This window comes from Tachyglossus aculeatus, unplaced genomic scaffold, assembly GCF_015852505.1.
Source record: "Tachyglossus aculeatus isolate mTacAcu1 unplaced genomic scaffold, mTacAcu1.pri scaffold_126_arrow_ctg1, whole genome shotgun sequence".
Lineage (NCBI taxonomy): Eukaryota > Metazoa > Chordata > Mammalia > Monotremata > Tachyglossidae > Tachyglossus > Tachyglossus aculeatus.
Window position 1 is genome coordinate 745,664 of NW_024044855.1, and position 27,766 is coordinate 773,429.

At 46.6% G+C, this 27,766-nt stretch overlaps 1 pseudogene; it reads left to right on the forward strand.

The window, feature by feature from the left end:
- Positions 1-3,508: 3,508 nt before the first annotated feature.
- Positions 3,509-27,114, forward strand: LOC119922832 (annotated as a pseudogene).
- The last annotated feature ends 652 nt before the right edge of the window (positions 27,115-27,766 follow it).

Genomic DNA, 27,766 nt, shown 5'->3' on the forward strand with positions numbered 1-27,766 from the left:
CTCCACAACATCGCCAAGACCCGCCCTTTCCTCTCCATCCAGACCACTACCTTGAATCGCTTCATCCTACCTTCAATCGCTCATCCTATCCTGACTGGATTATTGCATTAGCCTCCTTCTGATCTCCCGTCCTTCTGTTTCTCCCCGCTTCAGTCTATACTTCACTATGCTTCCCGGATTATCTCTGTACAGAAACGCTCTGGCCATGTCACTCCCCTCCTCAGAAATCTCCAGCGGTTGCCTATCAACCTTCGAATCAAGCAAAAATGCCTCACTCTCAGCTTCAAACCTCTCCATCACCTCGCCCCCTCTTACCTCATCTCCCTTCTTTCCTTCTACAGCCCAGCCCGCACACTCCGCTCCTCTGTTGCTAATCTCCTCACTGTGCCTCGTTCTCGCCTGTCCCGCCATCGACCCCTGGCCCACGTCCTACCTCTGGCCTGGAATGCCCTCCCTCCACACATCCACCAAACTAGCTCTCTTCCTCCCTTCAAAGCCCTACTGTGAGCTCATTTCTTCCAGGAAGCCTTCCCAGACTGAGCCCTCCTTTTTCCTCTCCTCCTCCTCCTCCCATCCCCATCGCTTCCCCTCTCTCCTTCTGCCCTACCCCCTTCCCCTCCTCTCAGCACTTGTGTATATTTGTACATATTTATTATTCTATTTCATTACTGATGTGTATATAGCTATAATTCTATTTATTCTGATGGCATTGTCACCTGTTTACCTGCTTTGCTTTGTTGTCTCTCTCCCCCTTCTAGACTGTAAGCTCGTTGCTAAGTAGGGACCGTCTCTATATGTAGCCGATTTGTACTTCCCAAGCTCTTAGTACAGTGTTCTGCACACAGTAAGCGCTCAATGAATATGATTGAATGAATTGAATGAATGAATGAATAAAACACCCACAGAGGGCTCTAGGACACTAGGGATACCCCAGGGCTTCTGATCCCATAAGTGGCTGAAGTGGGTGGCCCTGGCCAAGAAGTGGCCACATTGCTGACTTTGCTCTGGGATGAATTTACCCTATGCTCTGGTTTGGCTAGCTCATTTGCTGGAGAAGCCGCTTGGCTTAGTGGAAAGAGCAAGGGCTTGGGAGTCAGAGGTCATGGATTCTAATTCCGGCTCTGCCACTTGTCAGCTGTGTGACTTTGGGCAAGTAACTTAACTTCTCTGTGCCTCAGTTACCTCATCTGCAAAATGGGCATCAAGACTGTAAGCCACACATGGGACACCCTGATTACCTTTTAACTACCCCAGCACTTAGAACAGTGAATGGTACATATTAAGCACTTAACAAATACCATCATCATTATTGTTATCTTTACTATTTGCTGCTGGCAAGATCCACCAGATTTTGTAAAATTTTAATTTGAGATTCATGGAACTTCCTTTGTGGAAAAGATACTTATATTTACATATCACAAAAAGAAACTCAGGCAAACTGCCCAATGTGGCAACTCTCCCCACTGTGCCCAGAGAAGCATGGAAGCACAGGAGAATGCGTATTTAATCTCCATTTGGCAGATGAGGGAACTGAGGCACAGAGAAGTTAAATGTCTTGCCCAAGGTATACGGTGAAGCCATGATTAGAACCCAGGTCATCTGATTCCCGGGCCTGTGCTCTTTCCACTAGGCCACGCTGCTTCTCACAGAGCAAAATTCTCTAACATCAACAGGACTTATACGAAAGCTAAATTGTGAGAACTAGACATTTACATGTTTTCCACATCCTGCATAGTAAATTATCTTAAGCAATTCAAACCGTCACCATTTCAACCCCTGGATAACGTTTATCACATGGGCACAGATTACCTATGGAACAATTGGGTGGTGAGCTGCAAGTTGGATGAATTTTGAAAAATGAATGCACTTCCTACACCTGAAACATTCAAGATAGCTGAAGGCACTTAGAAGGGAGTAGTTACCAAAAAAGGAATTCATATTTTTATCTGTGATTAATCCTTTTTCTCAATCAATGGCTTTTATTGAATACTTACTGTGTGTAAAGCACTGTCCTAAGCACTTGGGAGAGTACAATATTATAGAGCTGTGGTCCTTGACTTCCAGGACCTTACAGTCTAATGGACTTTTCTGTCAAAACGAAGCATGGCCTAGTGGAAAAGCCATAAGGGCTTCAGAGTTCAGAAAACCTGCTTTAATAGTAATTATTATGGTATTTGTTAAATGCTTACTATGTGCCAAGAACTGTTCCAAGCGCTGTTCTAAGTAAAGGGTAATCAGGTTCCCCACTTGGGGATCAAAGTTTTTAAACCACATTTTACAGATGAGGTAACTGAGGCAAAGAGAAGTTAAGTGACCTGCCCAAGGTCACACAGCAGACAAGTGGTGCAGCTGGGATTAGAACTCACATCCTCTGACTCCCAAGCCCGGGCTCTTTCCACTAAGCCACGCTGCTTCACTGTGTTCCAATCCCAACTCCACCCTTTATCTGTTGTATAATCGTGGGCAAGTCATTTCACTTCCTTGTGCCTTATCTACAAACTGGGGATTGAGTACCTTCTCTTCCTCCAACCTAGACCCTGCCCGACATGGGAGCTCACTATCTGAGTCTGACCTGATTACCTGGTATCTACCTCAGGCTTAGTACGGTGCTTGGCATATAGTAAACATTTATATACCACAATTATTACATATTTCATGAACATTTTCCTTTTTACAAAATTTCTGCTAGCAGCATTTGGCTAACAACTGGACTGCTTCAGCTACAAATTCTAAATATTTTTTTCATTTTCTCCCACTAACATAAATTATATTTAAACCATAAGTGTTGCAGCATGGCGTAATGGAAAGAGCAAGGGCCTGGCAGGTTAAAACATGAATTCTAATCCCTGCTCAACTGTGTGAACCTGGGCAAGTCACATAACTTCTCTTTGCCTCAGTTACCTCCTCTGTAAAGTGGGGATTCAGACTGTGAGCTCCATATGGGACAAGGACTGCATCCAATCTGACTACTTTGTATCTACCCCAGTGCTTAATATAGTTCCTGGACCATTGTAAGGATTTAAATACCATTAAGAAGTGTAATATAGTGAAGTGAACTTTGCTACCCATAATTTTGTTTCATACCAACTCACCAGGTGAGATACCATGACCATCACAGTTAGATGAGTCTTTTTCGCTACTTTCCACAATCTAAAATGTGACATGGAAAAAAACAGGCAACCTGTAGAAAATTAATGCATCTTTTCCCAAAGAAAGAACAGCAAGATCGACTACTATCTGGAAAATGGTATGAGAGCATCTGCCTTGTTGATTCATTTTTGTTTTCCACAATGTCTGCTCTCTGGAATCGATTCATATTTCAAGTCAACATGCTTATGTCCACAGGAAAACACTGAAATTTGTTCCACTGAGTATTTTTACTCTTCTAGACTGTGAGCCCGTTGGGGAGGGATTGTCTCTATTGCTGAATTCTACTTTCCAAGCACTCAGTACAGTGACCTGCACACAGTAAGTGCTCAATAAATACTATTGAATGAATCAATGAATCATGGCCTGGGTCGGCGGCTACATGGTGACAGTGTTACACCGACACCACAGACAAGTGCAGCACAGCCACAGTATCAATCGCCCCCTAAAATCCTCCATGGAGACTAGAACCATTCACACCATTTTGCTTCTCATCAGTTGCTATGTCTGCTTTTTTTAGGTTTCGTGAAGGCATATGAGTCCCAGCTCCAGAGCACCACAGATTTTCTGTCAGCTTGTTACCCTTTCTGTGGGTGCTGATCAGCAGAGATCCCTGATTCCGCAGTCTCCAAATTATCCTGCAGAATTAGAAAGGGATCTTTCTTCCTTTGGATCAATCTATCAATCAATTGTGTTTAGCGAGTGCATTCTGTGTGCAGAGTAAGCTTGACTGTAATCTCATTGCAACCAGGGAATGTGTCTACCAACTGTGTTGCATTAGACTCTCTCAAGTGCTAAATACAGTGCTTTATGCACAATAAGCACCCAATAAATACCAAAGATGATGATACATGCAGAGAACTGTGCTAAGTGCATGAGAGAGTACAATATAGTAGAGTTGGTAGATATAGTATTTGCCTAGAACAAGCTTGCAGTCTAAAGGGGAGACAGACATATAAATATATAATATAAATAAATAAATTACAGATATGGACATAAGTGCTGTGGGGCTGAAGGTGGGGTGAATAAAGGATCTCTTGTCACCAACCCACCCTCTCCTTTCCTCATCAATACCTGTTCTCCCTTGTCCTTGGACTGGGAACTACATGTGGGACAGAGACTGTGTATAACCTGATTATCTTGTAATAATAACGATGGTCTTTGTTAAGCGCTTACTATGTGCAAAGCACTGTTGTACCTACTCCAGTGCTTAGTACAGTACTTGGCACATAGCAAGCACTTAACAAATACCATTATCATCATTATCGTAATCATTCTTCCTGAAAATGTCCTAGTTTAAAGGAATTAGAAGTCTTTGGGGAACATTCCAATCAATCAATCAATCGTATTTATTGAGCACTTACTGTGTGCAGAGCACTGTACTAAGCGCTTGGGAAGTACAAGTTGGCAATATACAGAGACGATCCCTACCCAACAGTGGGCTCACATTCTAGAAGGGGGAGACAGAGAACAAAACCAAACATATTATCAAAATAAAATAAATATAATAGATATGTACAAGTAAAATAAATAAATAGAGTAATAAATATGTACAAACATATGTACATATATACAGGTGCTGTGGGGAAGGGAAGGAGATAAGGCAGGGGAGATGGAGAGGGGGAAGAGGGGGACAGGAAGGAGGGGGATCAGTCTGGGAAGGCATCCTGGAGGAGGTGAGCTCTCAGTAGGGCCTTGAAGGGAGGAAGAGAGCTAGCTTGGCGGATGTGCGGAGGGAGGCCATTCCAGGCCAGGGGGATGACGTGGGCCGGGGGCCGACGGCGGGACAGGCGAGAACGAGGAACGGTGAGGAGATTAGCGGCAGAGGAGCGGAGGGTGCGGGGTGGGCTGTAGAGGGAGAGAAGGGAGGTGAGGTAGGAGGGGGCGAGGTGATGGAGAACCTTGAAGCCGAGGGTAAGGAGTTTCTGCCTGATACGTAGGTTGATTGGTAGCCACTGGAGATTTTTGAGGAGGGGAGTAACATGTCCAGAGCATTTCTGGACAAAGACAATCCGGGCAGCGGCGTGAAGTATGGATTGAAGTGGGGAGAGACAAGAGGATGGGAGATCAGAGAGGAGGCTGATACAATAGTCCAGACGGGAAAGGATGAGAGCTTGAGCGAACAGGGTAGCGGTTTGGATGGAGAGGAAAGGGCGGATCTTGGCATTGTTGAGGAGCTGAGACCGGCAGGTTTTGGTGACGGCTTGGATGTGAGGGGTGAACGAGAGAGCGGAGTCGAGGATGACACCAAGGTTGTGGGCCTGTGAGACGGGAAGGATGGTAATGCCGTCAACAGTGTTGGGAAAGTCTGGGAGAGGGCAGAGTTTGGGAGGGAAGCCAAGGAGTTCAGTCTTGGACATATTGAGTTTTAGGTGTCGGGCAGACAGCCAGATGGAGATGTCCTGAAGGCAGGAGGAGATGCGAGGCTGGAGAGAGGGGGAGAGAGCAGGGGCAGAGATGTAGATTTGGGTGTCTTCAGCGTAGAGATGATAGTTGAAGCCGTGGGAGCGAGTGAGATCACCAAGTGAGTGAGTGTAGATCGAGAACAGAAGGGGACCAAGAACTGAGCCTTGAGGAACTCCCACAGTAATGGGACGGGAGGGGGAGGAGGAGCCTGCAAAAGAGACTGAGAATGAACGACCGGAGTGATAAGAGGAGAACCAGGAGAGGATGGAGTCTGTGAAGCCAAGATTGGATAGCGTGTTGAGGAGAAGGGGGTGGTCCACAGTGTCGAAGGCAGTTGAGAGGTCGAGGAGGATTAGGATAGAGTAGGAGCCGTTGGATTTGGCAAGCAGAAGGTCATTGGTGACATTTGAGAGGGCAGTTTCCGTAGAATGTAGGGGACAGAAGCCAGACTGGAGGGGGTCGAGGAGAGAGTTGGTGTTGAGGAATTCGAGGCAGCATGTGTAGACGACTCGTTCAAGGAGTCCATCTTCTCCAGGGATTTTCCACTCTTGGTCCGTGGAATCAAGTGCTCCTAGAATGTAATTATAATTGTAGTATTTGTTTAACATTGTACTAAACACTGGGTTAAATGCAAGATAATCAGGTCCCATATGGGGCTCACATTTTAAGTAGGAAGGAGAGCAGATTTTGACTCTCCATTTTGCAGATAAGAGAACTGAGGCACGGAGAAGTTATGTGACTTTCTCTAAGTCACACAGCAGGTAAATGGGAGAGCTGGGATTAGAGCCTAGATCCTCTGCCTCTTAGGCCCTTACTCTTTCCAGTAGGCCACGCTGCTTCTCTAACTGATAAAGTCCACTGTTTCTCCCCCTCCCATCATATCCTCTGTTTTTCACCTATGTGGATTTTTCTCTCGTAATTTTCCTTGATAATAATGATATATTGCTATTTGTTAACAATAAAAATGCAGGCATCTGTTAAGCATTTACTATGTTTCAAGCACTGTATTGAATGCAGGAGTAGAAATAATCAGATCAGACACACTCCATGTCTGTCATGGGGCTCACACTCTAAGGGGGAGGGCGAAGAGGTATCTTATCCCCATTTTGCAGATGAGGAAACTGAGTCTCTGAGATGATAAGTGATTTGGCCAATATCACAAAGCCATCAAGTGGCAGAGGCAGAACCCATGCTTCCCAGAGGCATTCTCATTCCACTAGGCCACAGTGCCTCCCTAAGGAAGAGTCTTGGCATCCTTGGTCCTTCCCTCATATAGAAGAGAGAGGTAATGGGGTTAAGGAGGGAGCCTTCTGGGTACCTTAGCTGTGGCTAGTTCATCTATGTGAGAAGCAGGAGCCTCCAGAGAGAACTTTCAAGTCATCCTCTGGACTGTAAGCTCACCATGGGCAGAGAAGTGTTTACGGTCTCTGTTACATTGTACACTCCCGTGTGCTTAGTACAGTGGTCTGCACACAGTAAGCACTAGGTAAATACCATTGACTGAATAATTGAAATAGTGTGTGTTGTGGAGAACTTTAACCTCACCTTAATTTCACAGGCTTGTACTAAGCACTGGAGCTAATCAGGTTGGACACAGTCCATATCCCACATGGGACTCACCACCTAAATCCCCATTTTACAAATGAGGAAACTAAAGCACAGAGAAATGAAGTAACTTGCTCAAAGTCACACAGAAAACAAGTGGAGGAACTAGGATTAGAACCCAGGTCCCTCTAACTCCCATTCCTGTGCTCTATCCACTAGGCCACGCTGCTTCTCAGTAGGCCTTTTCATTTATTCATTCATTCAATCGTATTTATTGAGCGCTTACTGTGTGCAGAGCACTGTACTAAGCGCTTGGGAAGTACAAGTTGGCAACATATAGAGACGGCCCCTACCCAAAAACGGGCTCACAGTCTAGAAGGGGGAGACAGACAACAAAACAATACATGTGGGCAGGTGTCAAATCGTCAGAACAAATAAAGCTAGATGCACATCATTAACAAAATAAATAGAATAGTAAATATGTACAAGTAAAATAAATAAAGTAATAAATCTGTACAAACGTGTATATACAGGTGCTGTGGGGAGGGGAAGGAGGTAGGGCGGGGGGGATGGGGAGGAAGAGAGGAAAAAGGGGGCTCAGTCTGGGAAGGCCTCTTGGAGGAGGTGAGCTCTCAGTAAGGCTTTGAAGGGAGGAAGAGAGCTAGCCTGGCGGATGTGCGGAGAGAGGGCATTCCAGGCCAGGTGGAGGACGTGGGCCGGGGGTCGATGGTGGGACAGGTGAGAACGAGGTACAGTGAGGAGGTTAGCGGCAGAGGAGGGGAGGGTTCGGGCTGGCTTTTCTATTTTAAGGTTTAAATTGGAGGCTTGTGGTCCTGAAATTGAGGTGTACAGCCTCTATAGCTAGAAAAACATTAGTCTGTGAGGCAGAATCCCAGGATTCAAACCTCAGCCCCACCAAAAGCATACTATGTGACCGTAGATGAGTCAAACAACCTCTCTGAGCATGTTTCCTCACCTGTAAATGATAATAATAATAGTAATAATAGTAATTATAATAATGGCATTTGTTAAGTGCTTACTCTGTGCAGAGCACTGTTCTAAGCACTGGGAGGGGATACAAGGTGATGAAGATGTCCCACGTGGGGCTCACAGTCTTAATCTCCCCCTTTTAGACTGTGAGCCAAATGTTGGGTAGGGACTGTCTCTATATGTTGCCAATTTGTACTTCCCAAGCGCTTAGTACAGTGCTCTGCACATAGTAAGCGCTCAATAAATATGATTGATTGATTGATTGATTGATTGATTAATCCCCATTTTACAGACGAGGTAACTGAGGCTCAGAGAAGTTTAGTGACTTGCCCAAGGTCACACAGCAGACATGTGGTGGAGTCGCGATTCGAACCCATGACCTCTGACTCCAAAGGCCGTGCTCTTTCCACTGAGCCATGCTCCTTCTCAGGATAGATAAAATGCAGGATAGATTATTTATGAGCCCCATTAGGGACAGGGAATGTGTCCTATCTCCTAATCTTTTATTTTTCCCAGCACAGAGAGAGTGCTTAAAGATGACAATAATTTGGTTTCAGCATTTCCTTACTTGTGTTACAATGTGGGATTTCCCAGAAATTTATACTCAGTGGAAGGTTAGAATGCCAAGGGAAAAGAGGAAACGATTTCTTCCCATGCAGTAATTTGGCAGCAATATCAATCAGATTTCATTCATTGATTGCTCATTTGATTCATTAAATCATCGTTGGTTCCTGATGTGGAAGTGGATTGGCAGTGGGGAAGCCAGGTGTCTTCTCCAATGGGGACATCTCAGACTTCCCTTCCTGACGTGTCACGGCCACAAAAAGTGACACAGTAATCACAGTCCCAGGGAAGATGAAGTCACATTTCCTCCTCCCTAAAACTTCTTCCCCATCAGCTCCTCCAGATTCAGAAAGATCAATCGTTTCACTCTGCAGCCCAGCAGTGGTACAGATCAGCCCAGGTGAGAGTTTTTTGTTTTCTCCTGGAATTTGTTAAGAAGTTACTGTGACTTGGCCAAGGTCACACAACTGACAAAGGGCAGAGTGGGGATTGGAACCCAGGGTAATTGACTTCCAGGCTTCTGGATGTTCCACTAGGCCACGCTGCTTGGCATAGTGGAGGATGTGTGTGTGTGTGTGTGTGTGTGTGTGTGTGTTTGTTTGGGGGGCAAGGGATGATGCAGTGATCTCTTCTTTGCTGTTCCCAATCAGTTTTCCCAAGAATCTAAAGGCCCTCACTATGGCCAGGGAACATAGCTAACAACTGTATTGTACTTTCTCAAGTGCTTAGTACACGGCTGTGTTCACAGTAAGCACTCAATAAATACCACTGATTGATTGATACAGTGTTCTGCAAACAGTAGGCTCTCAATATATAACATCGATCCACACAGGAGGCAAGTGGCAGGACTGGGATGAGAACCCAGGTCCACTGATTCCCAGGCCCAGACTCTATCGACTAGGTCACATGGCTTCTTTTTCTTAAATCTCTCCTGCTGCATTTACACCTCCCAAGATCAGCTGCTCCCGATGCATGCATAATAGAGGAAGGGCAAGCTTCTTTGTTAAATTCCCAAATAAGGTGCGATAAAGAAAGTAATTATTTCAGCTCCTGGAGGGGTTTGGGAGTGGTGGGATTGAGAAGCAGCATGGTGTAGCGGATAGAGCACGGACCTGGGAGTCAGAAGGTAATGGGTGCTAATCCTGACTCCGCCACTTGCTGCTGTGTGTCCTTGGGCAAGCCACTTAGCTTCTCTGTGTCTCAGTTACCTCATCTGCAAAATTGTGATGAAGCCTGTGAGCCCCACGTGGGACAACCTCATTACTTTGTATCTATCCCAGTGCTTAGAACAGTGCTTGGCACATACTAAGCGCTTAGCAAATGCCATGATTATTCTTATCATTATACACCACTATTAAACTGAGACATTAGTCATGTGCTTTCCTTTTGATTAGAAAATCAAAAGGAGAAGCAGTGTTGCCTAGTGGATAGGGCCTGGGCCTGGGAGTCGAAAGAACTGGGGCTCTTATCTCAGTTTTGCCACTTGTCTCCTGAGTGACCTTGGGTAATCACTTCAGTCCCCTGTGCCTCAGTTACCTCATCTGTAAAATGGAGATTAATTCTATGAACCTCCATGTCAGACATGGATCGTGGCCAACCTGATTATCTTGTGTCATCCCCAGACTTAGAACAGTGTCTGGCACATAATAAGCACTTAACAAATATCATTATAAAAAGATCAACATCCATGGTATCTATTGAGCGCTTACTGCCTTCAGAACACTGTATAAGCACTTGGCAGAGGATAATACAATTGTGTTGGTAGCCACGTCCCTGCCCACAGGGACCTTACAATCTAGCGGGGGAAACAGACATGAAGAGAAATAAATAATTTATAACACAGTGTCCTTTTTATGGTATTTGTTAAGCACTTACTATGTGCCAGGCACTGTAGGAGATGTAAGGTAGTCAGGTTCATTCAATTGTATTTATTGAGCTGCTAGTATGTGCAGATCACTGTACTAAGCATTTGAAACAGTCCACATCTCACATGTGGCTTACAGGCTTAATCCACATTTTACATTTGAGGTAACTGAGTTACAGAGAAGTGAAGTGACTTGCCCGAGGTCTCAGAACAGACAAATGGCAGGGCTGGCATTAGAAACCAGGATCTTATGACTCCGAGGCCCATGCCATATCCACTACACCATGCTGCTTCCCCCTTTTTTATCTTTGTTTTGATAATGTATATTTATCCATGGCACATCTTAAGCATTTACTATCATCATCATCATCATCATCAATCGTATTTATTGAGCGCTTACTGTGTGCAGAGCACTGTACTAAGCGCTTGGGAAGTACAAGTTGGCAACATACAGAGACAGTCCCTACCCAACAGTGGGCTCACAGTCTAAAAGGGGGATACAGAGAACAAAACCAAACATACTAACAAAATAAAATAAATAGAATAGATATGTACAAGTTAAATAAATAAATAAATAAATAAACAGAGTAATAAATATGTACAAACATATATACATATATACAGGTGCTGTGGGGAAGGGAAGGAGGTAAGATGGGATGGAAAGGGGGACGAGGGGGAGAGGAAGGAAGGGGCTCAGTCTGGGAAGGCCTCCTGGAGGAGGTGAGCTCTCAGTAGGGCCTTGAAGGGAGGAAGAGAGCTAGCTTGGCGGGTGGGCAGAGGGAGGGCATTCCAGGCCCGGGGGATGACGTGGGCCGGGGGTCGATGGCGGGACAGGCGAAAACGAGGTACGGTGAGGAGATTAGCGGCAGAGGAGCGGAGGGTGCTGGCTGGGCTGTAGAAGGAGAGAAGGGAGGTGAGGTAGGAGGGGGCGAGGTGATGGAGAGCCTTGAAGCCCAGGGTGAGGAGTTTCTGCCTGATGCACAGATTGATTGGTAGCCACTGGAGATTTTTTGAGGAGGGGAGTAACATGCCCAGAGCGTTTCTGGACAAAGACAATCCGTGCAGCAACACGAAGTATGGATTGAAGTGGGGAGAGACACGAGGATGGGAGATTAGAGAGAAGGCTGATGCAGTAGTCCAGACGGGATAGGATGAGAGCTTGAACGAGCAGGGTAGCAGCTTGGATGGAGAGGAAAGGGCGGATCTTGGCAATGTTGTTGAGCTGAGACCGGCAGGTTTTGGTGACGGCTTGGATGTGAGGGGTGAATGAGAGAACCGAGTCCAGGATGACACCGAGGTAGCGGGCTTGTGAGACGGGAAGGATGGTAGTGCCGTCAACAGAGATGGGAAAGTCAGGGAGAGGGCAGGGTTTGGGAGGGATGACAAGGAGTTCAGTCTTGGACATGTTGAGCTTTAGTTTTACTATGTGTTTGGGACCCCTCTCAGGGTCACACCTGAAGAGTTTCCAGTACTCTATCTGTCCCGGCTATGGGAGGGTGAGTCAAGCAGAGGCATACAGATTCCATTCCTAGCTTGGGCAGTAGCTAGCGAGTGGAAGGCAACAGATACAAGTCAAAACTCACTCGTGCTAGGCAGCAGCAGCATGGGAGAGAGTCGAGGGCAGAAACTCAAGTTGACTGTGTGGAAGGAGGCAATGGTAAACCACTTCTGGATTTTTACCAAGAAAACCCTATGATGATGATGATGATGATGATGGTATTTGTTAAGCACTTACTATGTGCTAAGAACTGTTCTAAGCGCTGGGATAGATACAAGATATTCAAGTTGTCCCACGTGGGGCTCACAGTCTTAATCCCCATTTTGCAGATGAAGTGGCTGAGGAACAGAGAATTGAAGTGACCTGCCCAAGGTCACTCAGTAGGCAAGAGCTGGAGGTGGGATTAGAACCCACGTTCCCTAACTCCCAAACCTGTGCTCTTCCCACTAAGATGTTCTAGGTCCTGTGGATTTAATCTTGCGGTCTGTCCCTATGTCACTATTACATATGCTACCTTCATTACGTATGTAACTGAACATATGTCTGTTGGCAACATCACTTTTAAGTTAACTGGACAATATTGAAGTGCAAGACTTTAATTTAAGTACAAGTCTTGCAATGAAGAAGTAATGAAGGAGGCATATGCAATGGTGACATAGGGACTCATTTAAGTGCGCTGGTGACTTAAAAAACAATTCAAAACTTCACTAAAACAAAGTAACAACAAAACAACAATAAACAGATGCAGTTGTTCTCCAACATATATACCTATATACCTATACCATATATACCTAAAACTCAACTGGCAATTTGAAAGTAATTACCCCTGAGCAAGAAGGCTTTATGACCTTCCATAAAAATTTAACAACAAAGAATTTTTGATTGTCTATTTGAGAAACAATTGAGAATTAGATTGCTAACATGTGATTTCTGCCTTGTGTCTCAAATAAACATTGATTGGAAATGTCAAATAATCAAAATCTTGTAAAAATGAATTTGTTCAGTATTGACCAGGCTCTCTGTTTAGGTGGCAAAATTGATACACCATGGGAGAGTTTAAAGAGGAGAAAACGACCATGTTCTATGGCCTGTGATTAAGCAGGGAGATTACCATATTACCTTTGAAAGAACCAGGTTTTGCTGCCCCAGCTCATCTGACTGACATATGATCATTTTATTATTGAAAATGCTACTATCCAGACATTATTTTCTACTACTTTATTACTTTATTCCCCCTTCTAGACTGTAAGCCCAATGTTGGGTAGGGACTTTCTCTATATGTTGCCGACTTGTACTTCCCAAGCGCTTAGTACAGGGCTCTGCATACAGTAAACACTTAATAAATACGACTGAAGGAATTACCTGGAACATGATTTATGTCTCATATCTACCAGAAAGATTGCAGATAGAGAGTGGGGCGTTGTGGGAGGGTCCATGGTGCCACTATGGGTCAGAAACAACTCTACGGAATGAGACAAGACAAAATATGTCTGAGAATTACTATGACCTAGTAGAAAGAGCCCAGGAACTGGGAGTCAGTCGATCTGATTTCTAATCCCAACTCTGCCACTTGTCTGGAGTGCCACCTTGGCAAATTCTTTAATTTATCTGAACTTCCATATCATGCTTTTGAAAACCTACAACACATAGGTGTGATGTATTCACTGCTCATATGGAGCTTACACTTTAACTGGGGGGACAAATAGAGAAATATCAACCATTAATGCAAATACACACACACACACACACACACACACAATCATGCTTAGAAGAATAATGATTGGTGTCTTTGCTAAGTGCTTACTCTGTGCCGAGTACCAAGCTAAGCACTGAGGGCAAGCAGAACACTGAAATAAGTATATGGGAGAGTCTGATAATAGACACAATCCCTACTCTCAAGGAACCAACAGCCTACTGTATGCAGAGCCCTATACTAAGCACTTGGGAGAGTCTAACACAGCTAGTAGACATAATCCCCTCCCTCTTCCCCTATATGGATGGGCAGATATGCACCCCTGGAGTTTGATTGGCATTTTTATCATTACTTTTATGCATATATTAAGCACTCACTATGCATCGGGCACAGTCGCAAATGCAGCAGCGTGGCTTAGTGGATAAGAGCATGATCCTGGGAGTCAGAAGGAGCTGGGTTCTAAACATGGCTCTGCCACATATCTGCTGTGTGACCTTGGATAAGTCGCTTCAATTCTCTGTGCCTCAGTTAAGTCATCTGTAAAATGGGGATTAAGAGTGTGAGTCCCGTGTGGGATAGGGACTGTGTCAAACCTGATTAACTTGTATCTACCCCAGTGCTTAGAACAATGCTTGGCAAATAGTGAGCACTTACCAAGTACCCCAATTACAATTATTGTTATTATTAGATTGAGATGTACCCCTGGAGTTTGATTGGTACTAATATCATTATTTTCATGGCTAAGTGCTCACTATCAGCTGTGTGACTTAGGACAAGTCAATTCACTTCTCTGTGCCTCAGTTACCTCATCTGTAAAATGGGGATTAACAACCTAATAGCCTTGTATCTACCCCAGCGCTTAGAACAGTGCTCGACACATAGTAAGTGCTTAACAAATGCTATTATTATTATTATTATTATTATTGTTATTATTATTATTCATCCAGTACAGTCTTAAGTGCTGGGGTGGATACAAGTTAATTGGGTTGGACACAGTCCCTGTCTCAAGTGGGGCTGATAGTGGGCTCCAACATACACACTTTCTCTGCTCTACCCCCATCTACGTCCAGGACTTAAACCCAGGAGCCTCCAGAGAAGGGAAAACTTACTCTTGGTTGCCGGTTCCCTAGCTCTCCGGATGATGCGAGGGTGATGGTCACCCCTAACAGCAGTACCTGGGCTCCTCTGACCAGCCCCGGCTCAAGAGGGTCCTCTTCGTTGTCATCCTGGTGGCTTATGTCCTGACCCTGATGGGCAATATGGCCATTATCCTGGTGTCCTGGATGGATCTCCTGCTCCACCCCACCATGGACTTCTTCCTGACCAACCTTTCCTTCCTGGACCTCTGCTTCACCACAAGTTCCATTCCTCAGCTGCTCTTCAACCTGCGGGATCCGAACAAGACCATCAGCTACTCGGGCTGCGCCCTACAGGTCTTCCTTGTCCTGATTAATGGCGGGGTGGACTGATTCCTCTTGGCCATCATAGCATACGATTGCTTTGCCACAGTGTGCCGCCTCTTGTACTACCCGACCATCATGTACCCGTGCCTTTGCCCGGGCCTAGTGTCCATGGCGTGGGTGTGTGGATTGACCAACTCCTAGCTGGTGCCACAAGGTTTGGGAGCCACAAAGTGGACCACTTCCTATGTGAGCTGCCCTCGCTGAACCATCTGGCCTGCATGGACACCTCCACTGTTGAGGGGATCATCTTCCTCCTAGCCGTGGGCAAAGTGCTCACTCTCTTTGTCTTCATCCTAAACTCCTATAGCACAATCGCCCACCACTGTGTGGGCATCTGATCGATCACCGAGCAGTGAAGGGCAGCCCACGCCTGTGGGTCCCACCTGACAATGGTGTCCCTCTTTTATGGAAACTCATCTACATCTACATGCAGCCCAGCCGTGGTGGGTTTCAGGACCAGAACAAGTTCCTGACGGTCTTGTACAACATCGTGACTCTTCTTCTCAACTCCCTCATCTGCACCCTGAAATACAAAGAGGAACCACCTCAGCTTGGAATGAGGCTCGAGCAAGAACTGATCCCAGCTTGGGAACGCTCTAGATATTAATGAATAATAATGATCGTATTTGTTAAGCACTTACTATGTGCCAGGCACTATTCTATGCGCTGGGGTAGATACAAGGTGGTTGGATTGGACACAGACCCTGTCCCACATAGGGCTCGGAGTTTTAATCCCATTTTCCAGATGAGGGTACTAAAGTAGAGAGAAGTGAAGTGACTTGGTCAATGTCACCCAGAAGATAAGTGATGGAGCCAGGATTAGAACCCAGGTCCTTCTGACTCCCAGGCCCAGGCTCTGTCCACTAGGCCACTCTGTTTCTGGAAAGTGAACTCCTTGTGGGCAGCAAAGGTGTCAGCCCTCTCTGGTGTGTTGGTTCTCCTAAGCACTTAGTACAGTGCTCTGCATGCAGGCTCTAGTGTTCTGACAGTCTAGACTGTCTATACTGCACACAATCCCTAGACTGTAAGCTTGGTGTGAGCAGGGAATGTCTGTTTAATGTTATTTGTACTCTCTCGAGCACTTAGTACAGCGCTTTGCAAACAGTAAATGCTCAATAAATAATATTGAATGAAATACGATTGAACAAATGACTAGCACTCAATTCAGACCATGGATTGATTGACTAATTCCTCTAGACTGTAAATTCTCTATGGGCAGGGAATGTGTCTACCAATTTTATTGGTTCATTCATTCAATCATACTTGGGAAAGTAAAAAACAGACCCAGATTTATTGTATTGTTCTCTCCCAAGCACTTAATAAAGTGCTCTGTACACAGTAAGCACTCAATAAATGCCAGCACTCAATAAATGCCACTGATTCATTGTTTAATTGTTACGAGAGTAGCCTCAGTTGCCTGAGTGCTGAGAAACCTCTGAGAAGACACCCATTTCATTAATTCATTAATTCATTCAATCATATTTAATAAGTGCTTACTGTGTGCAGAACACTGTACTAAGCACTTGAAAATTACAATTCAGCAACAAAGAGAGACAATCCCTGCCCACAATGGGCTCACAGTCTAGAAGGAGGGAGACAGCAACTTCATCTCTATCTTGGTGCCCCCAATACCAACATCTCTCTTAAATGATAATAATGGTACTTGTTAAATACTATGTGCCAAGAACTGTTCTAGGCACTTGGGTAGATACAAGGTAATCAAGTCAGACAAGGTCCCTGTCCTACATGGTGTTCACAGTCTTAATCCCCATTTTACAGATGAGGTCACTGAGGCACAGAGAAGTGAAGGGACTTGCCCAAGGTCACAAAGCAGACCTGTGTCAGAGATGGGATTGGAATGGGCAGTTTTAATGATGTTGTGAAGGTGTGACTGACAGGACTTAGTGATGGATTGAATATGTGGGTCGAATGAGAGAGAAGAGTCAAGGATATTGCCAAGGTTATGGACTCGTGAGACAGGAAGGATGGTGGTGCCATCTACAGTGATGGGAAAATAATGGAGAGGACAGGATTTGGGTGGGAAGATAAGAAGTTCTGTTTTGGACATTATAAGTTTAAGGTGATGGGAGGACAACCAAGTAGAGATGTTTTGAAGGCAAGAGGAAATATGAGGCTGCAAAGAGGGAGGGAGATCAGGCCTAAAGATGTAGATTTGAGTATCATCTATATTAGAGGGGATAGTTGAAGCCATGGGAGTGAATGAGTTCTCCAAGGGGAGTGGCAGTAGATGGAGAACAGAGGGGACCCAGAACTGAACCTCGAGGGACCCCCACTATTAGGGGGTGGGAGGCAGAGGAGGAGGCTGCAGAGGAGACTGAGAATGAACGGCCAGAGGAATGAGGAGAACCAGAAGAGGACAGTGTCAGTGAAGCAGCTTTCGATGACGTTTCCAGGAGAAGGGGGTTGTCCTCAGTGTCAAGACAGTTGAGAGGTCGAGGAGGATTAGAATAGAGTAGAGGCCATTGTATTTGGCAAGAAGGAGATCATCAGTGACCTATGAGAGGGCGGGTTCTGTGGAGTTAAGGGGACGGAAGCCAGATTTGAGGGGGTAAAGGAGAGAACTGGAGAAGTGGGTGTAGACAATTGGCTCAAGGAGTGTTGGAAGGAATGGTAGAAGGAATTTGGGGTGACATCATCAGTGACATCATCAGTCAACCAATGGTATTTATTGATCACCTTGGATGTTCATCTAATCCTGGTGGTTTCTTCCAGGTAGTGTCCACAATCCATCTACTCATACCCCCAACCCCACAGCACTTATGCACATAGATTTAAATTTTATTTCATAAATTACTTATTTATTCCTATTAATGTCGATTTCCCCCTCTTGTGTGGGGCAGGGAATGTTTCTGCTAATTTTGTTGTATTGTGCTCTCTTAAACACATAGTACAGTGCTCTGCACATAGTAAGCATCCAATAAATTTGATGGATTGACTGATCGTATGAGGCCACCGATGGATAGACCACATTTCCTATCAGCAAATTCTAAGCTTAAGTTTCCACTTTTCAATCATTTCCTCATTACTGAGAGGCAGCAGTGCTGATCATCCTCAATCACCCCCTTCTTATCCAAGACTTTTAATTTACACGGGAAGCAGAAGAATACTAATAATAATGACATTTGGTAATGCTCACTCTGTGCCAAGCACTGTATTAGGAACTGGAGTAGATACAAAATTGTCAGGTCTCACAGGGAGTTCACATTCTAAGTAGGCGGGAGAACAGGTATGGCATCCCATATTTCAGATAAGGGAACTGGGTCACGGAGAAGTGACGTGACTTGCATAAGATTACTCAGCAGACAAGTGGTAGAGCCAGGAATGGAACCAAGGTCCTCTGACTCCCAGGTCCATGCTCTTTCCACTAGGCCACACTGGTTCTGTTGATCGCAATTGAAATTCGCTCTGGAGATTGATAGTTTTTGGGTCAGCTGGATCAATTCATTCAGTCGCATTTCTTTGTTGTTTTAAAGAAAAATGATCCTCACAGCCAAGTGGAGTAAGGATCGGAATTGGGAAAGACAGGAAGCAGGGAAATCAGCGAGAAGGCCGAGGCAGTAGTCAGTGCGATATAGTCAAGTAGTCAAGGACTCCGTTCCCGAGAGGCCCGCCCGCCCGCCATCACACCGCGTGGCCCACGCTGCTCCCGGAAGGCTCCCCTCCTCAGGGCGCCCCCATAAATGCCCCCTGCTTCCACACACCCCCGACTTAAGCGACCTTCCTTACAGTGCCCCCCATCCCCCCCTTTCCGGTCCGGTCCTGACTGAATCCCTCCCCCCGCCCCCCACTCCGGAAAAAAGGACCTTGTTAACACCATGTTACATTAACGACAACCTCATTCGCACCTACTCAGCCCTCCCATGCTAGTTGACTGTTCGCTCCTCTCCCCAGGTATCTAGGCTCCCCGACCCCCCTTAACAGGCCCACCCTACTCCAGCACTTAATAGTTTGTATCTGCTCTCTGTGACATCATTATCTGCCAATTTTATTATGGCCATAGCATATTGATTGTTTAACTACACCCTGTGATGCCATCGCTTACTTATATCATTGATACTGTTTTATTGCTTCTGCATCTCAATTGTTAACCTCCCGCTGTACTGTCACTCGCCCTGCTGACCTCACCATGAACTTTCAATTCCCTTGCTCCCAACTGCCATTCCCATTCCTCACCTTCCCCTTCCCCTCTCCCAATCAGCTTTTTCCCTCCCTCTCCCCCACCAAGACCACTCCCCCTCACCCCCTACCTAGGATCCCTCTGTACCAGCGCCAGTCCTCCATTCCTCCCTCCCCTTCTCCCCGCCCCCGCCCCATCCCAGTTCTCCTTTCCCATCGCCACCCCCCTTTCCACTCTCCCCGCCCAGCCCCCCGCCAACTCATCCCAATCCAAACCCTCCCCACCCCTCGCACCCCTCGCACCCTTCCCCCTCCCTCCCCTCCCTCGACAGCTGCTGCCAAGTGTGGCCTCTGGAACCCCCGCTCCGTTTTAAGTAAGATCCCTTTCATCCAGGACCTATTCCTTTCCAGCTCTCTACTCCTCCTTGCCCTAACTGAAACATGGCTGTCTCCAGACGACACGGTCTCTTCTGCTGCTCTCTCCAGTGCGGGCCTCTTCTTCTCCCACTCCCCCAGACTCACCGGAAAAGGAGGTGGTGTCGGTTTCCTTCTCGCCCCCCAATGTCGCTTCCGCACTATCCCCCCTCCCCCTTCCCTTTCCTTCCCTTCCTTTGAAGCCCACATTATTCGCCTCTACCACCCCCTCCAGATTCTTGTAGCCGTCATCTACCGCCCTCACGGCCCCACTTCCAAATTCTTTAACGACTTTGACCCCTTCATCACCTTCCTTCTCTCCTTCTCCATGTCCACTCTGATCCTCGGAGACTTCAATATCCACATGGATATCCCTGACGACGCCTCTGCCGCCCACCTTCTATCTCTCCTTGACGCTGCCAACCTCTTCCTCCACCCTACCTCACCCACTCACCAACTTGGCCATACCCTCGACCTCATCATCTGCTATCGCTGCACTGTGTCCACCCTCACCAACTCTGAAATCCCTCTCTCTGATCATAATCTTCTCACCTGCCTCCTCATTCACACTCCTTTCCCCTGTAAATCCGTATTACTCCCTCACAGAGATCTCTGCTCTCTGGGCCCTACCCATTTTTCGGAGCGCCTTACACCCCACCTCGCCGCCCTCTGCTCTCTACCCAGTCTTGATGATCAGATTACTGCTTTCAACTCTACCCTTTCTAGTCAGCTAGACTCACTCGCTCCCCTTTCCCTTCGCCGCTCTCGTACCACTAACACACAGCACTGGATCTCTACCACTGTCCGCCTCCTTCGCTCTTTTGCTCGAGCTGCTGAACGCTGCTGGCGAAAGTCTAAACACCATGCCAACCTCGTTCACTTCAAGTTTACCCTTTCCTGCCTTAACTCAGCCCTCTCTTCTGCCAGACAAAACTATTTCTCCTCCCTTATTGACACCCATGCCCAGCACCCCCGCCAGCTCTTCTGTACATTCAACTCCATTCTCAGGCCCCAGGTTCCTCCTCCTTCCCTCACCCCCAACGATCTGGACTCCTACTTCATTAACAAAATTAAATCCATCAGGTCCGAGCTCCCCAAAGTCACTTCCCCCCCTTCTCCAATCCCCCGGCTCTCAACACTCTCTTCTACTCTCCCATCCTTCCCAGCAGTATCCTCAGAGGAGCTCTCCTCCCTCCTCTCAAGTGCTACTCCGGCCACCTGTGCTTCTGACCCCATCACTTCTCATCTCATGAAATCTCTCGCTCCATCCCTTCTCCCTTCCGTAACTTCCATCTTCAACCGCTCACTCTCCACTGGTTCCTTCCCCTCTGCCTTCAAACATGCCCATGTCTCTCCCATCCTAAAAAACCCCTCTCTTGACCCCACCTCACCTTCTAGTTATCGCCCCATATCCCTCCTACCATTCCTTTCCAAACTCCTTGAACGAGTTGTCTACAAGCGCTGCCTAGAATTCCTCAGCAACAACTCTCTCCTCGACCCCCTCCAGTCTGGCTTCCGTCCCCTTCATTCCACGGAAACTGCGCTCTCAAAGGTCACCAATGACCTCCTGCTTGCCAAATCCAACGGCTCATACTCTATCCTAATCCTCCTCGACCTCTCGGCTGCCTTCGACACTGTGGACCACCCCCTTCTCCTCAACACGCTATCTGACCTTGGCTTCACAGACTCCGTCCTCTCCTGGTTCTCCTCTTATCTCTCCGGTAGTTCTTTCTCAGTCTCTTTTGCAGGCTCCTCCTCCCCCTCCCATCCTCTTACTTTGGGGGTTCCCCAAGGTTCACTGCTTGGTCCCCTTCTGTTCTCGATCTACACGCACTCCCTTGGTGACCTCACACGCTCCCACGGCTTCAACTATCATCTCTATGCTGATGACACCCAGATCTACATCTCTGCCCCTGCTCTCTCCCCCTCTCTCCAGCCTCGCATCTCCTCCTGCCTTCAGGACATCTCCATCTGGATGTCTGCCCGCCACCTAAAGCTCAACATGTCGAAGACTGAACTCCTTGTCTTCCCTCCCAATCCTTGCCCTCTCCCTGATTTTCCCATCTCGGTTGACGGCATTACCATCCTTCCCGTCTCACAAGCCCGCAACCTTGGTGTCATCCTCGACTCCGCTCTCTCATTCACCCCTCACATCCAAGCCGTCACCAAAACCTGCCCGTTTCAGCTCCGCAACATTGCCAAGATCCACCCTGTCCTCTCTATCAATACCGCTACCCTACTCATTCAAGCTCTCATCCTATCCCGTCTGGACTACTGCATCAGCCTTCTCTCTCATCTCCCATCCTCGTGTCTCTCCCCACTTCAATCCATACTTCATGCTGCTGCCCGGATTATCTTTGTCCAGAAACGCTCTGTTGATGTTACTCCCCTCCTCAAAAATCTCCAGTGGCTAGCAATCAATCTGCGCATCAGGCAGAAACTCCTCACCCTGGGATTCAAGGCTCTCCATCACCTCGCCCCCTCCTACCTCACCTTCCTTCTCTCCTTCTACAGCCCACCCCGCACCCTTCGCTCCTCTGCCACTAATCTCCACACAGTGCCGCGTTCTCGCCTGTCCCGCATCGACCCCCGGCCCACATCATCCCCCGAGCCTGCAATGCCCTCCCTCCGCCCATCCACCAAGCTAGCTCTCTTCCTCCCTTCAAGGCCCTACTGAGAGCTCACCTCCTCCAGGAGGCCTTCCCAGACTGAGCCCTTTCCTTTCTCTCCCCCTCGTCCCCCTCTCCATCCCCCCATCGTACCTCCTTCCCTTCCCCACAGCAACTGTATATATGTATATACGTTTGTACATATTTATTACTCTATTTATTTATTTATTCATTTTACTTGTACATATCTATTCTATTTATTTTATTTTGTTAGTATGTTTGGTTTTGTTCTCTGACTCCCCCTTTTAGACTGTGAGCCCACTGTTGGGTAGGGACTGTCTCTAGATGTTGCAAACTTGTACTTCCCAAGCGCTTAGTACAGTGCTCTGCACACAGTAAGCGCTCAATAAATACTATTGATGATGATAATGATACGGCAAAAATCGGTTTCAACTTATGTTTCAAATTAAGGTGCAGTTTTCAGTGATATTATAATTCCAAGAACTTCCCCTACTACTATTACTACTACTAATGATGGTATTTGTCAAATGTTTACTGTGCACCAAGCACTGTTCCAAGAGCTGGAGTAGATAAAAAGTAATCAGGTGGTCCCTCATGGGCCTCACAGTCTTAATCCCCATTTTATAGATGAAGCAACTGAAGCACAGAAAATTTAAGTGACCTGCTAAAAGTCACACAGCTGATAAGTGGTGGAGCTGGTATTAGAACTACTATCAATCAATCAATCAATCAATCAATCAATCGTATTTATTGAGCGCTTACTATGTGCAGAGCACTGTACTAAGCGCTTGGGAAGTACAAATTGGCATCACATAGAGACAGTCCCTACCCAACAGTGGGCTCACAGTCTAAAAGGGGGAGACAGAGAACAGAACCAAACATACCAACAAAATAAAAGAAGTAGGATAGAAATGTACAAGTAAAATAAATAAATAAATAAATAAATAGAGTAATAAATATGTACAACCATATATACATATATACAGGTGCTGTGGGGAAGGGAAGGAGGTAAGACGGGGGGATGGAGAGGGGTACGAGGGGGAGAGGAAAGAAGGGGCTCAGTGTGGGAAGGCCTCCTGGAGGAGGTGAGCTCTCAGCAGGGCCTTGAAGGGAGGAAGAGAGCTAGCTTGGCGGATGGGCAGAGGGAGGGCATTCCAGGCCCGGGGGATGACGTGGGCCGGGGGTCGATGGCGGGAGAGGCGAGAGCGAGGTACAGTGAGGAGATTAGTGGTGGAGGAGCGGAGGGTGCGGGCTGGGCAGTAGAAGGAGAAAAGGGAGGTGAGGTAGGAGGGGGCGAGGTGATGGAGAGCCTTGAAGCCCAGGGTGAGGAGTTTCTGCTTGATGCGCAGATTGATCGGTAGCCATTGGAGGTTTTTGAGGAGGGGAGTAATATGTCCAGAGCGTTTCTGGACAAAGATAATCCGGGCAGCAGCATGAAGTATGGATTGAAGTGGAGAGAGACACGAGGATGGGAGATCAGAGAGAAGGCTAGTGCAGTAGTCCAGACGGGATAGGATGAGAGCTTGAATTAGCAGGGTAGCGGTTTGGATGGAGAGGAAAGGGCGGATCTTGGCAATGTTGCGGAGCTGAGACCGGCAGGTTTTGGTGATGGCTTGGATGTGAGGGGTAAATGAGAGAGCGGAGTCGAGGATGACACCAAGGTTGCGGGCTTGTGAGACGGGAAGGATGGTAGTGCCGTCAACAGAGATGGGAAAGTCAGGGAGAGGACAAGGTTTGGGAGGGAAGACAAGGAGCTCAGTCTTTGACATGTTGAGCTTTAGGTGGCGGGCGGACATCCAGATGGAGATGTCCTGAAGGCAGGAGGAGATGCGAGCCTGGAGGGAGGGGGAGAGAGCAGGGGCAGAGATGTAGATCTGGGTGTCATCAGCGTAGAGATGATAGTTGAAGCCGTGGGAGCGAATGAGGTCACCAAGGGAGTGAGTGTATATTGAGAACAGAAGGGGACCAAGCACTGAACCTTGGGGAACCCCCACAGTAAGAGGATGGGAGGGGGGGGGAGGAGCCTGCAAAAGAGACTGAGAAAGAACGACCGGAACTAGTAGAACTACTACTACTACTATTGCTACTATTATGACTATTTTGGCTATTGTGACTTCCAATACTATTACTGATATTACTACCACTAGTATAATACCTTCTCAGGGTCGCACCTGGGGAGTTTCCAGTACTCTACCAATCTAGGCTAAAGGAGGGAGAGTCATGAAGAGGCCTACCCATTCCATTCGTAGCTTGGGCAGTGGCTAGAGAGTTGTAGGTTTGGGCAGGGGCTAGCGAGTGGAAGGCAATCTGCTACAAGTCAAAACTCACCTGTGCTGGGAAACAGTGTAATGGGAGAGAGTTGAGGGTGGAGACTCAGGTTTACTTCGTGGAAGGAGGCAATGGTAAACCACGTCTGTATTTTTACCAAGAAAACTCTGTGGATACATTACCAGAACGATTGTAGATGGAAGCAGGGCATTCTGGTAGAGATGTGTCCATGGTGTTGCAATGGGTAGGACACAACTTGACAGCATAAAACAACAACAACAACTATTACTATGGCCACTACTCTTACTGCCTCTACTACTTCTATTACTACTACTATTATCATTACATTGGCCACTCTACTACTACAACTACTACTATTTGTTAAGCGCTTACTATGTGAAAAGCACTGTTCCATTATTTCTATTATCACTATGGTCATTACTACTAGCTCTACTACTACTACTATCACTATGGACACTAATCATTCAATCAATCAATGGTATTTATTGATAGCTTACTATGTGCAGAGCACTGTACTAAGCACTTGGGAGGTACAACATAACAGAGTTAGCAGACACATTCCCTCACCACAATGAGCTTTAAGTCCAGAGGGGAAGACAGACATCAATTGAAATATATAATTTACAATGTATAACTTAAAATACGTACATAAATGCTGTGGGGTTGAGGGCGGGATGAATATCAAGTGCCCTAAGTAATAATGATAATGGCATCTGTTAATCACTTACTATGTGCCAAACATTGTTCTACGCACTGGGATAGAAACAAGATAATCTGGTTTCACATGGGGCTTACGTTCTTTATACAAGGTAGAATGGGTACTGAATCCCCATTTTGCCAATGAGGGAACTGAGACACAGAGAGGTAAAGTTAACTGCCTATGCTTACTCAACATGTAAGTGGCAGAGTCAGAATTAAAACACAGGCCCTCTGACACCCAGGTCTGTGCATACTTTTATTTAGTGGTATATTTGTTTTGATCATTCTATATGTAGAGAAGCAGAGTCGCCTAGTAGAAAGACAACAGTCCTGGGAGTCAGAGGACCTAGGGTCTAATCCTGGCTATGCCACTTGTCTGCTGTGTGACCTTGGGCACATACTAAGCAATTAACAGACACCATGAATAAACAAAGCAACTATTTTTATGCCTGCCTTCCCCATCAAAGTGTAAGCTCCTTTGGGGCAGGGGACGTGCATCTACTTTTCTGTGTACATCCCACGTGCTTGGTACTTTGCATTGCACTCAGTGGATGATTAATAAATGCTCTTTCGACTACTAAATCACGAATGTTCCTCTGGCATTCTTCCTTTCAGTACTGATTTACTGAGACACCTCTTACAGATCTTGTGTGAAATCCCGCAGTTTTTCAGGAACCCAGAAAGTCATATACCTAAAGTGAAGAGTCAAATTTGGAGAGGGATATGGGATCCCAATATGATCGAAAATCATTTAACTCTGAAGTTCTTCCTCATGTATCATCTAAAGCCTTCTTGCTATAACCAAGGAGGGTGGTCTAGTGGATAGAGTATAGGCCTGGGAGTCCGAAAGACTTGGGTTCTAATTCCAGCTCTGCCACTTTTCTGCTGTGTGACCATGGGCAAGTCACTTAACTTCTATGAGCCTCAGTTACTGTATCTGTAAAATGGGTATTAAGACTGTGAACCCCAGGTGGGGCATGGGCTGTGTACAACTCAATTATCTTATATCTACCCCAGTGCTTAGTAAAGTGCCTGTTACATAGTAAGCACTTAACAAACACCATTAAAATAAAATGGAGTCTCAAACAACCAAAAAATCCATCTGTACTTGTCTTTGCCTCCATGAACTAAGAGATCCCCACTGGAAACCCTCATCTCCCCAGAACTTTCTTGAGGACTCTGACAATCTCTCAGTTTCAGAGGCTGAAGATCCGAGGGTTGAGCTTGAGAGAGGGTTTGGTTTAGAGCATGACATTACCTAGCCCTGAGACGGAATGTGGTAGGATTTTGGAAGACGGTAGCAGCTCCATAGAAGAGATAGGCCACTATTACGTGTGAGGAACAGGTAGTCAGGGCTTTCTGTGATATTGGCTTGACCCCTTCCCCAGGATGGTTTGAAGAATCTGCCTATGGGGGCCATTATGATGGAGACTGCGGGGACGAGGAGCAGAACACCACTAAGAAAGAGACCGTTCTCATAGATGGCGGTGTCATGACAAACTAGTTCCGGAGGCGGGAATCTCAGAGAAGAAGTGGTGAATTTCCCAGGAGGCAAAGAAGAGGAGATTCAGAGTGCAGACACAGTGAATCAAGACATTCAACAGGGCTGTCAGCCAGGACCCGGCTATCATCAGCCCACAGACCTTAGGACGCATGAGGACTTGATACTGCTGAGGGTGACAGGTGGTCAGGAGGAGACACGCAACGACCACCAGCATCATGAAGAGAAAGAGCTGGATTCCACAGCCAACGAAGGAAATGGAGTTGTCCCCTGACAGAAAGTTAGCTGCAATCTTGCAAACAAAGATGGAAGGTACAGCAGGTCCATGAGGAAGAGCTGGCTGAGGAGGAAGTACATGAGGGTGTGGCGTCTGGGGTCCAGCCTGATGAGAAGGATCACAGTGGCATTGCCAAGTAGAGCCAACAGGAACGCCAGCATGATGATGGTGAAGAGGAGTCCAGGGACAGGTGTGTGGTGGAAGAGTCCCGCCAGATCCAGTCATTTCCTGACATCTTGTTATCCTTTCTGCCTGTTGCTCTTTGCATCTCCTCAATCTTGCAAATAGTTTTCCAAGAGTTTTATTCCTGAAAACACAATGTCTTGCTGGCCTCATTTGGTTGGGCCTTGCATGCTTTGCCTCAGAAGGTCCACTTCTCCTGCCGCCCCACCACCCACCCACCTTCCAACGTTATGCTTCTTGGCGTCAACACCAATGGGCTTCCTGTTACTGAATGGTCCTCTTCTCTCATGACATCTCAGCTCCTGCACTGTGCTCGTGTCCAATAATCTTATTATAATGAGTGTAGCTTTTGTGAGGCACTTACTATGTGCTAACCGCTGAGGTAGATTCAAGATAATCAGATCAGCCACGATCTCTGCCTCACATGGGACTCACAACCAGAACAGTAGGGGAAAATAGATTATTA